The sequence below is a fragment of the Rhinatrema bivittatum genome, chromosome 2 (genome assembly GCF_901001135.1).
Source record: "Rhinatrema bivittatum chromosome 2, aRhiBiv1.1, whole genome shotgun sequence".
Classification (NCBI taxonomy): domain Eukaryota; kingdom Metazoa; phylum Chordata; class Amphibia; order Gymnophiona; family Rhinatrematidae; genus Rhinatrema; species Rhinatrema bivittatum.
Genome location: NC_042616.1, coordinates 6,403,824 through 6,413,955, shown reverse-complemented (window position 1 = coordinate 6,413,955; position 10,132 = coordinate 6,403,824).

Here is a 10,132-nt window from a genome sequence, read left to right as displayed (position 1 = left end):
CTTCTCCTCTTCTGTATTGGCAAAAATTAATATCACACAAAGATGGTCCGTGAAAGGTCAGAAAGAGAAAGGAAACACAGTACCTTAAAGAGTTATTTGTCAAATTGGTATGTCCCAGAAGAATTCAGGCGAAGCCAGGCAAAGCCTAAGAGCGCGCGCCTCTTAGGCGCATGCGCGGCTTTGGTGATGCGCCGCACACCGCCCGATTTTGTAGGGCTTCCTGTTTCACTCCGGATCCACCCCCTGATGTCACTGGAGTCTCAGCTGGGTAAAATTACCGTCGGGCTGCCAGGCCACCGCTCGCCCCGGGATTCCCTCAGCTGGAACGGCAAGTTGAAATCTCCTGCACCGTCTCTCTCACTCTCTCCTTGTGTATGTTTTCACTGTGAATCGCCTTGACCTTTTGTGAAAGGCAATCAAAAAATATTAATAAAAATGAAAAAAATGAAAAATGAAAATGTTTCATCTGACAATTCAACTCCCTTTGGAAGTGTAGTTAGCACTGAAGTAGTAGCCCCAGAGTCTAATAAAAAGGTATAAGGTTGCTTATTAATATATACTGTCAACATGGGGTCTTCTGTTCCTGCCCAAATTTGCACCATTCCTAGGAGTCATTGTGCATACCCATTTCCTGCTCTATACCTCTGGATCTCGTTGGCAGGATCCCAATGAGGAAATCCTCGTCTTCCTCTACCACCAGGTCTGTTATATGGGGGATTTCTGTCAGGATTAGCTTTGCATTCATTTGCGAAATATCCACATTTCCCACAATACCAACAATCTATGCCTGCTCGTCTATCAGATCCAATACCAACTTCTTGTGAGGGACACCCATACATGCCTCTTCCACCTATCCCTCTTCTACCTCTTACCATCCCTCTGCCACGGATATTATTTCCTCTAGGTGTAATCACTGCACCTATTAATTGATTCTGGGGATACCACGCATTACACCCATCATGTCCATATCCTATTTCTGGATCAAATTCCTTATCTGAACAGACTTTAACTCCTGCTGTCCAAGACACCTTATTTTTCTCTCCCTCTTTTCGTTTACTTAGCTCTTCTATCTGCATAGAACATAATTTAGTTTGGATTTTAGCCAAATCTTCAGCTCCTTTTTCATTCTCTCTGACATACAGATCACTGTAATGACAGATATTGAGAAACATTTCTGGCCACATCTTACTTTCCAGTCCTACCACATGATCTAACCTTTGCCGTACTCCTTTTGGTAAAGTTTTCCATAATGCTGGGTAAAACAAAGGTAACATACCAGGCTGATCAAATGGATGTTCCATTTGCCGAAACCATTCCTCCTGCATCGCTTGCACATGCAGCCTGTCAGACTTACCATCCCATGCACGTGACATAAGGGTTGATAAATCTCTCTGAGTAGAGAAGCTTTGACGTAGGGCTTGTGACGGAAGTGATTAAAAGGATTGCCATCATATTCTGAATTAGCTAACGTGATTTCCCTCATTCTAGCTTGTCGAAACAATGCATCTACATCAACTCCATGGAGTCGAGCTAATAATGCTTTGATATCTCCTATGGCCAGGGTCAGTCCGCTTGTTAATTTTTCAAACTCACAGATCCATCACCTGCACCTTTCATTAGAGGTGGCAACTGCAGGATTATATTAGTTAAATCAGTGAATTGCCATGAAATATAGCGAGGAAGGACCTGACCCTACTCATTAGGTTTCTCTTAACAACAAGAAAATCTGGACTAAGAAGTGTTTACTAAAGAGTATGTTGGGGAGATACCCGTTCCGGAGGTTTTCATGGGTGATGATTCAGATGGACTGAACCAAATCACGGTGAACCTAGAAGATGTGGAAGGCCTTATTGATAAACTGAAGAGTAGTAAATCACCTGGACTGGATGGTATACACCCCAGGGTTCTAAAGGAACTAAAAAATGAAATTTCAGACCTATTAGTAAAAATTTGTAACCTATTATTAAAATCATCCATTGTACCTGAAGACTGGAGGATAGCTCATGTAACCCCAATATTTAAAAAGGGCTCCAGGGGCGATCTGGGAACCTACAGACTGGTTAACCTGACTTCAGAGCCAAGAAAAACTGGAAAGTGTTCTAAGCATCAAAATCACAGAACATATACAAAAACATGGTTTAATGGAACAAAGTCAGCATGGATTTACCCAAGGCAAGTCTTGCTTCACAAATCTGCTTCACTTTTTTGAAGGAGTTAATAAACATGTGGATAAAGGTGAACCGGTAGATGTAGTGTACTTGGATTTTCAAAAAGCATTTGATAAATTCCTCTTGAGAGGCTTCTAGGAAAAGTAAAATGTCATGGTATAGGTGGTGATGTCCTTTCGTGGATTACAAACTGGCTAAAAGACAGGAAACAGAGAGTAGGATTAAATGGACAATTTTCTCAGTGGAAGGGAGTGGGCAGTGGAGTGCCTCAGGGATCTGTATTGGGATCCTTACTTTTCAATATATTTATAAATGATCTGGAAAGAAAAAAGACGAGTGAGGTAATCAAATTTGCAGATGATACAAAATTGTTCAGAGTAGTTAAATCACAAGCAGATTGTGATAAATTGCAAGAACACCTTGTGAGACTGGAAAATTGGGCATCGAAATGGCAGATGAAATTTAATGTGGATAAGTGCAAGGTGATGCATATAGGGAAAAATAACCCATGCTATAGTTACCCAATGTTAGGTTCCATATTAGGTGCTACCACCCAAGAAAGAGATCTAGGCGTCAAAGTGAATAACACATTGAAATCGTCGGTTCAGTATGCTGCGGCAGTCAAAAAAGCAAACAGAATGTTGGGAATTATTAGGAAGGGAATGGTGAATAAAACGGAAAATGTCATAATGCTTCTGTATCGCTCCATGGTGAGACCCCACCTTGAATACTGTGTACAATTCTGGTCACCGCATCTCAAAAAAGATATAATTGCGATGGAGAAGGTACAGAGAAGGGCGACCAAAATGATAAGGGGAATGGAACAGCTCCCATATGAGAAAAGACTAAAGAGGTTAGGACTTTTCAGCTTGGAGAACAGACGGTTGAGGGCGGATATGATAGAGGTGTTTAAAATCATGAGAGGTCTAGAACGGGTAGATGTGAATTGGAGAGATTTCTTACTTGATAATCTTGTTTTCCTTAGTGTAGACAGATGGACTCAGAACAAATGGGTATAGTGTGCTCGTGCTAGCAGTTGGAGATGGATCTGACTTCAGCACGTAGTACATATACCCCTGCAGGAAGTGCAGACGCTCAGTAATCTTCCTTGCAAAAGCATTCTGGATATATGTGTGACTGACTGATTGATCAATTTAACATGATTGACCTGACCTATGGACAGTAGCTGGAGACCGCCAGTGTCCGCAACCGGAAGGCGTCGACACCCGGTAGGGTGGATGCCCTATGTAAGGAAAACATGGCTTACCTTGAATCGGTGAAACCCCATGTATGGCGGCAGCCGGGCGGGATGCTGAGTCCATCTGTCTACACTAAGGAAAACGAGATTATCAGGTAAGTAATCTCTCCATTTCCTAGCATGTAGCCAGATGGACTCAGAACAAATGGGATGTACAAAAGCTACTCCCGGACTGGGCGGGAGGCTGTCTGAGGTCCGTTTAAGATTGCCCTTGCAAATGCTGAGTCCTCCCTGGCCTGGACGTCCAGATGGTAGAATCTGGAGAAGGTATGGATGGAGGACCACGTTGCTGCCCTACATATCTCGGCAGGCGACAGCATTCTAGTTTCTGCCCAGGAGGCCGCTTGTGCTCTGGTAGAGTGGGCCTTGACCTGTAGAGGTGGTGGTTTTCCCGCTTCTACGTAGGCCGCCGTTATAACTTCTTTGATCCAGCGGGCAATAGTTGTCCGTGAAGCTGCTTCTCCTTGCCTCTTCCCACTATGAAGTACGAACAGGTGGTCCGTCTTTCGTACTGCTTCCGACATTTCCAGGTATCTGGACAGTATCCTGCCGATGTCGAGATGACGCAGTACTCGACCGTCTTCAGACTTCTCCCACCCTTCCGTGGTTGGTAAGGAAATGGATTGGTTGAGGTGGAAGTGTGAGACTACTTTGGGTAAGAAGGAGGGAACCGTGCGAAGATGGATAGTCCCTGGGGTGATTCTGAGAAATGGATCGCGGCAGGAGAGCGCTTGTAGCTCTGAGATGCGGCGTGCCGAGCATACCGCCAGTAAGAACACCATCTTCAAGGTTAGTGAACGGAGGGACAAGCCCCGGAGGGGTCTGAAGGCGGATCCCGCTAGGAAGTCCAAAACTAGGTTAAGGTTCCACAGGGGCACTGGCCACTTCAGTGGCGGACGAATGTGTTTGACTCCCTTCAGGAAACGTGAAACGTCTGGGTGTGTGGCAATGCTGTTGCCGTCACTCCTGGGGCTGTAGCAGGATAGCGCTGCTACCTGGACTTTGATTGAATTGAGGGACAGACCCTTCTGAAGTCCATCTTGCAGGAAATCCCAAATGATGGGAATTTTTGCTGCATGTGGATTGGTGCTGCAAGTTTCGCACCAAGCTTCAAATACTCTCCAGATCCTTATATACGTTAGTGATGTGGAGAACCTACGTGCTCGGAGGAGTGTATCAATTACAGCCCCCGAGTATCCCCTTTTCTTCAGTCGAGCCCTCTCAATGGCCAGACCGTAAGAGAGAATTGAGCTGGATCCTCGTGGCGGATGGGACCTTGTCGTAGCAGGTCCCTGTGAGGGGGCAGGGGTAGAGGCTCCCCTGCCAGAAGTCTTCTCATGTCTGCATACCAGGGTCTTCTTGGCCAGTCCAGGGCCACCAGAAGAACTAGGCCTCTGTGCCGCTGAATCTTGTGTAGGATGGCGCCCAGCAGGGGCCATGGGGGAAAGGCGTATAGCAGGATCCCCTGAGGCCATGGCTGTACCAGGGCTTCGATCCCGTGGGATAACGGATCTCGCCTGCGACTGAAGTATCTGGGTACTTGAGCGTTGGACCTGTCCGCTAGTAGGTCCATGCCCGGAGTCCACCACCGATCCACAATCATCTGGAAGGCTGTGGAGGACAGTTGCCATTCCCCTGGATTTAGGCTTTCTCTGCTGAGGAAGTCTGCCGTGGTGTTGTCCTTCCCGGCAATGTGGACGGCGGAGATGTCCTGGGGATTTGCTTCCGCCCAGGCCATCAGGGGGGCTATTTCTAAGGATACCTGTTGGCTTCTGGTTCCGCCCTGTCGATTGATGTATGCCACCATGGTGGCGTTGTCCGACATCACTCTGACCGCCCTGTTTCGAAGTCTGTGGGCAAATCGCAGGCATGCTAACCTGACTGCCCGTGCCTCTAGTCGGTTGATGTTCCACCCCGACTCTTCTCTGTTCCACCGCCCTTGGGTGGTGAGCTCTTCGCAGTGTGCTCCCCATCCGCTCAGACTGGCATCTGTAGTGAGCAGGGTCCACGTTGGGGAGGACATTCTTGACCCCCGGCTCGTGTGGCCGGACTGCAACCACCACCGCAGCTGGTTCCGCACTCTGGTCGGTAGAAGGCAGATGTACGGTGTAGTTCTGTAATCGTGGGCTCCACCGAGAGAGGAGGGAGCGTTGTAACGGTCTCATATGGGCCCTTGCCCATGGTATCACTTCCAGCGTGGATGCCATTAGACCGAGGACCTGCAGGTAATCCCAAGCTGTGGGCCGGGTGGTGCTCAGCAGGGCTCGTAGACGATTCCGGAGTTTTGATCTCCTCTTGGAGGTCAGGCTGACTGTGTCTGCCTGGGTGTCGAATCGGACTCCTAAGTATTCCAGCGACTGGGAAGGCTGTAGGGAACTCTTGTTTGTGTTGACACCCATCCTAGGCTTTCCAGAAGAGATACAACTCTGTTGGTCGCCCGATGGCTCTCCTCCCGCGATTTTGCCCTGATCAGCCAATCGTCCAGGTAGGGATGGACGAGGATTCCTTCCTTCCTGAGTGACGCCGCCACCACTACTATTACCTTGGTAAAGGTCCGCAGCGCAGTGGCTAACCCGAAGGGTAAAGCCCGGAACTGGAAGTGTTGTATCAGGACTTTGAAGCGTAAGTAGCGCTGATGATCCTGATGGATTGGGATTTGCAGGTAGGCTTCCGACAGATCCAGGGACGTGAGAAACTCTCCTGGCTGTATTGCGCTTCTGACTGACCGCAGAGTTTCCATGCGAAATCTCGGGACCCTTAAGTGTCGGTTGACTGACTTGAGGTCCAGAACGGGCCGGAAAGTGCCCTCTTTCTTGGGTACAATGAAATAAATGTAGTAATGCCCAGAATTTATCTCCCATGCAGGCACTGGGATTATGGCCTTTAAGGACAGAAGCCTCAACAAGGTAGCTTCCAGCGCCGCCCTCTTGGGGGGTGGACACAGAGATTCCACAAACTTGTCCGGAGGGATGCGCAGGAAATCCAGGTAATACCCTTCTCGGATGATGGCGAGGACCCACTGGTCCGAAGTAATCTCAACCCATCTGCGGTAGAATAGGGTTAGCCTGCCCCCTATGGCCTCTACCCCCGGATGGGTCAGCTGATTCTCATTGCGGGGTGCGGTCGGAACCCGAACCAGTTCCCCTCTTGCTGTGCCTGGTCTGAAAGGACTGGTTCCTGGCCTGAGAACGAGGTGCTTGATAGCTATTCCTGTAGGGGTTGAAGCGTTGAGAGCTTCTACCTCTGGATGGCCTAGGAAAAGGGTGCTGGTTCCTCCCTGACTTGTCTTCTGGTAGACCGGGTAATGGAGAGGCGCCCCATTTGTTAGCCAGTTTCTCGAGGTCGCTGACGAACAGGAGGGATCCCTTAAAGGGCATTCTTGTAAGTCGTGTCTTGGAGGAAGAGTCGGCTGACCAATTTCGCAGCCAGAGCTGTCTCCTGGCTGCCACTGAGGATGATACTCCCTTGGCTGCCGTACGGACTAGGTCGGAGGCAGCGTCAGTGAGGAACGAGAGAGCTGATTCCATGTCTTCTCCCGGGGTGTTGTTCCTGGCTTGTGATAAACAGGAACGCGTCACCACTGTGCAGCAGGCCGCAATTTGTAGGGACATGGCTGCCACCTCAAAGGTTTGTTTCAGAATGGCGTCCAAGCGCCGGTCATGTGTATCCTTGAGGGCTGCCCCTCCCTCCACTGGAATGGTGGTGCGCTTCACAATTGCGCTAACTATGGCGTCAACCTTGGGGCACGCCAGCAGCTCCTTAGTAGCCGGGTCCAGGGGGTACATGCCAGACAAGGCCCGACCCCCTTTGAATGAAGCCTCCGGCGCATTCCACTCCAGATCGATTAGCTGTTGTGCTGCTTGTAGGAGGGGAAAATGGTGGGCCGTTTGATGAAGGCCTTCTAGCAGGGGGTTCATTCTAGGTTCCCCTGGGGTGGCTTGGCCAGGGATAGCCAGCTCCGACAGGCATTGAGAGACCATGTCCGAGAGATCCTCTTTAGGAAAGAAGCGTCTCATGGTTCGATATGGCTCTATCCCCGAGGGAAGTTCTCCCTCCTCGGGGAGCTCGCCTTCTTCCTCAGAGTAATCTGAATCCCCATAAGTGGGGCTTCCAGGTGGCGGGCGTCCGTGCCCAGATCTAGAGGGTCCAGGGGCAGGGTCATCCGGAGCATATGGGTCCGTTCGGGGATCAGACTGCATATGGACAAAGGCGTGAATCCCCTTGAATAATTCCACCCAGGAGAGCGAAGCAGGTTCAAGCCTTAGGGGCACCAGGTCTCTTGGGTTCCCCGGATGCTCAGCTCGGCCTGCTAGATCCGGGGTGTTCCCTGAAGAACTGGCAATCAATCTGGGCTGAGACCGGCCCTGGCCTGGAACTCCCAGGGCCTCTTCACATTGGGCGCATAGGGAGTCTGCTTCCTCGCTCTGAGTAGCTCTGAGGTGGCATGCTGAGCAGAGGCCTAGAGCTTTTATGCCTGATTCTGGAGGTGCCACCTCTGAGGACGCATGGGCTCTCTTACACTCCATCGCGTCTGTGCGCTCTCTGCCTAAGTATACGCTTTGCAGTATGCGCGAGGCTTATGCGCGAAGATGTGCGCCTATTAAGTGCACTTAACAATGTGTGCTTAACAATATGCGCCTATCAATGTGCGCCTATTAGCATGCGCTTATCCGCATGCGTCTTATCACTGTGCGCCTTACCACTGTGCGCTTACCAATGTGCGCCTATCAGTGTGCGCCCAATACCTCGGGCGCCTATCCTGCGCGCCTGTTACCTGTGAACAAGGGCAAATGGCGACGGCGAACAGGCAGGCAAAATGGCGACCTCCTTGGCGGGTCTCCACGTAGGCAGACCCCGCCAATCCTCGCTCTTTGGAGACCAGCAAAGGTAAAAGATGTATGCCTTACCTGATCTTCGGCACTTCCCGGCTGCAACCCGGGTGGTCTCCGGCTGCGGGGGGAGAGGGTAATTACCGTCACCGCCGCGCTCGAGGAAGTGCACCCGCTGCCTCTAGGCCACGCCCGAACTCGTCTCGCTCGGGGGCCAAGTCCTCACCGCGAATGGAACGGGACAGAGGCGCCTCTCAGCCGCGCCCGAGCCCTTCTCACTCGGGGGCTAGATCCCTGCCGCTATTCGGCCACCAGACCGAGGCTTCTTACCTCTGAGGGACCACGGAAATCACCTCGGGAAACTCAACTGGGGGAGGGACCCTCGGGTATCACCGCAGGAGTGCGGGGCTTCTCTTCAGGTAGGATTCTTCTATGAATTTAGTCGTTAGAATTTGGAAACACGCTCAGCGAGGTTGAGGTAGCTCCAAACTGCTTTGGAGACGGAAATTACTGAGCGTCTGCACTTCCTGCAGGGGTATATGTACTACGTGCTGACGTCAGATCCGTCTCCAACTGCTAGCACAAGCACACTTTACCCATTTGTTCTGAGTCCATCTGGTTACACGCTAGGAAACGGTTATTTAGTCTTTCAGATAATAGAAAGACTAGGGGGCACTCCATGAAGTTAGCATGTGGCACATTTAAAACTAATCGGAGAAAGTTCTTCACTCTGTAATTTATTGCCAGAGGACGTGGTTAGTTCAGTTAGTATAACTGTGTTTAAAAAAGGATTGGATAAGTTCTTGCAGGAGAAATCCATTACCTGCTATTAATTAAGTTGACTTAGAAAATAGCCACTGCTATTACTAGCAATGGTAACATGGAATAGACTTAGTTTTTGGGTACTTACCAGGTTCTTATGGCATGGATTAGCCACTGTTTGAAACAGGATGCTGGGCTTGATGGATCCTTGGTCTGACCCAGTATGGCATGTTCTTATGTTCTTATTGTGTAGCTTTAGCTCCTGCTTGTTTTCCATATTTTTCCCATACCATTAAGGACCTCTAATATACTGGCGGTCTACATTCATGTCTCGTGAAGATAAAGAGTCTTGTCTTGGATAGGGGGACATATCTCCTTCCATTCCCTCAGTCCATTTGGCTAAACTATCCATCCAGGGGTCTACATAATAGTGACTATCTTCACTCTCGGAAACTATTTACTTTGGTGTCTTTGTATGCAAAGAAACGGCTAACATTAGAAGATCTCCATTAGCATCCCTACAAGCTTTCTCCATATCTGCTCCTTCATGTATTATCACACACCCCTGAGTTTTACATTTCCTGGATGTCTGTTTTCTGGAATGGTCCTTTACTTGCCTGCTCTTTTTTCCTCATCCCCCTCATCTGCAGAGCTACTGCTTCCTCCTTCCTCCTCTAAGCTTTCAGCTATTGGAAGCGTAAGAACATTTCCGAACCTTTTTCTTAACTCATCTAGTCAGTCCGGATTGAACAATGTTCGAAGGGTGCACTAACCCTTTAAGTATACAACTCAACTCCTGCCACCTTTTCTGTAATTCTAACGAAGGAGGGACAGATACACCTCTGACTGGAGTGTCACGGGAGCTGCCACTGACTGAGATATTACAGAAGTACACACTGCTGAAGTATTGTTAACCGGTAGTGGAGTCAAGGGCAGAGGGTCTAACTGCAGTGGCTTATAGCCTGGAGCTACATCTTTTGGATCTACATGTCCCAACTCAGAAGGGACAAGGTGTAGCGGAAAGTGAGCTAACTGGCTACAGGCATCCGGAAGAACTGGATACAAGCCTGGAGGGTTAGAGTCAGGGAGCGTGGAATAATTACAGAAGCCATATC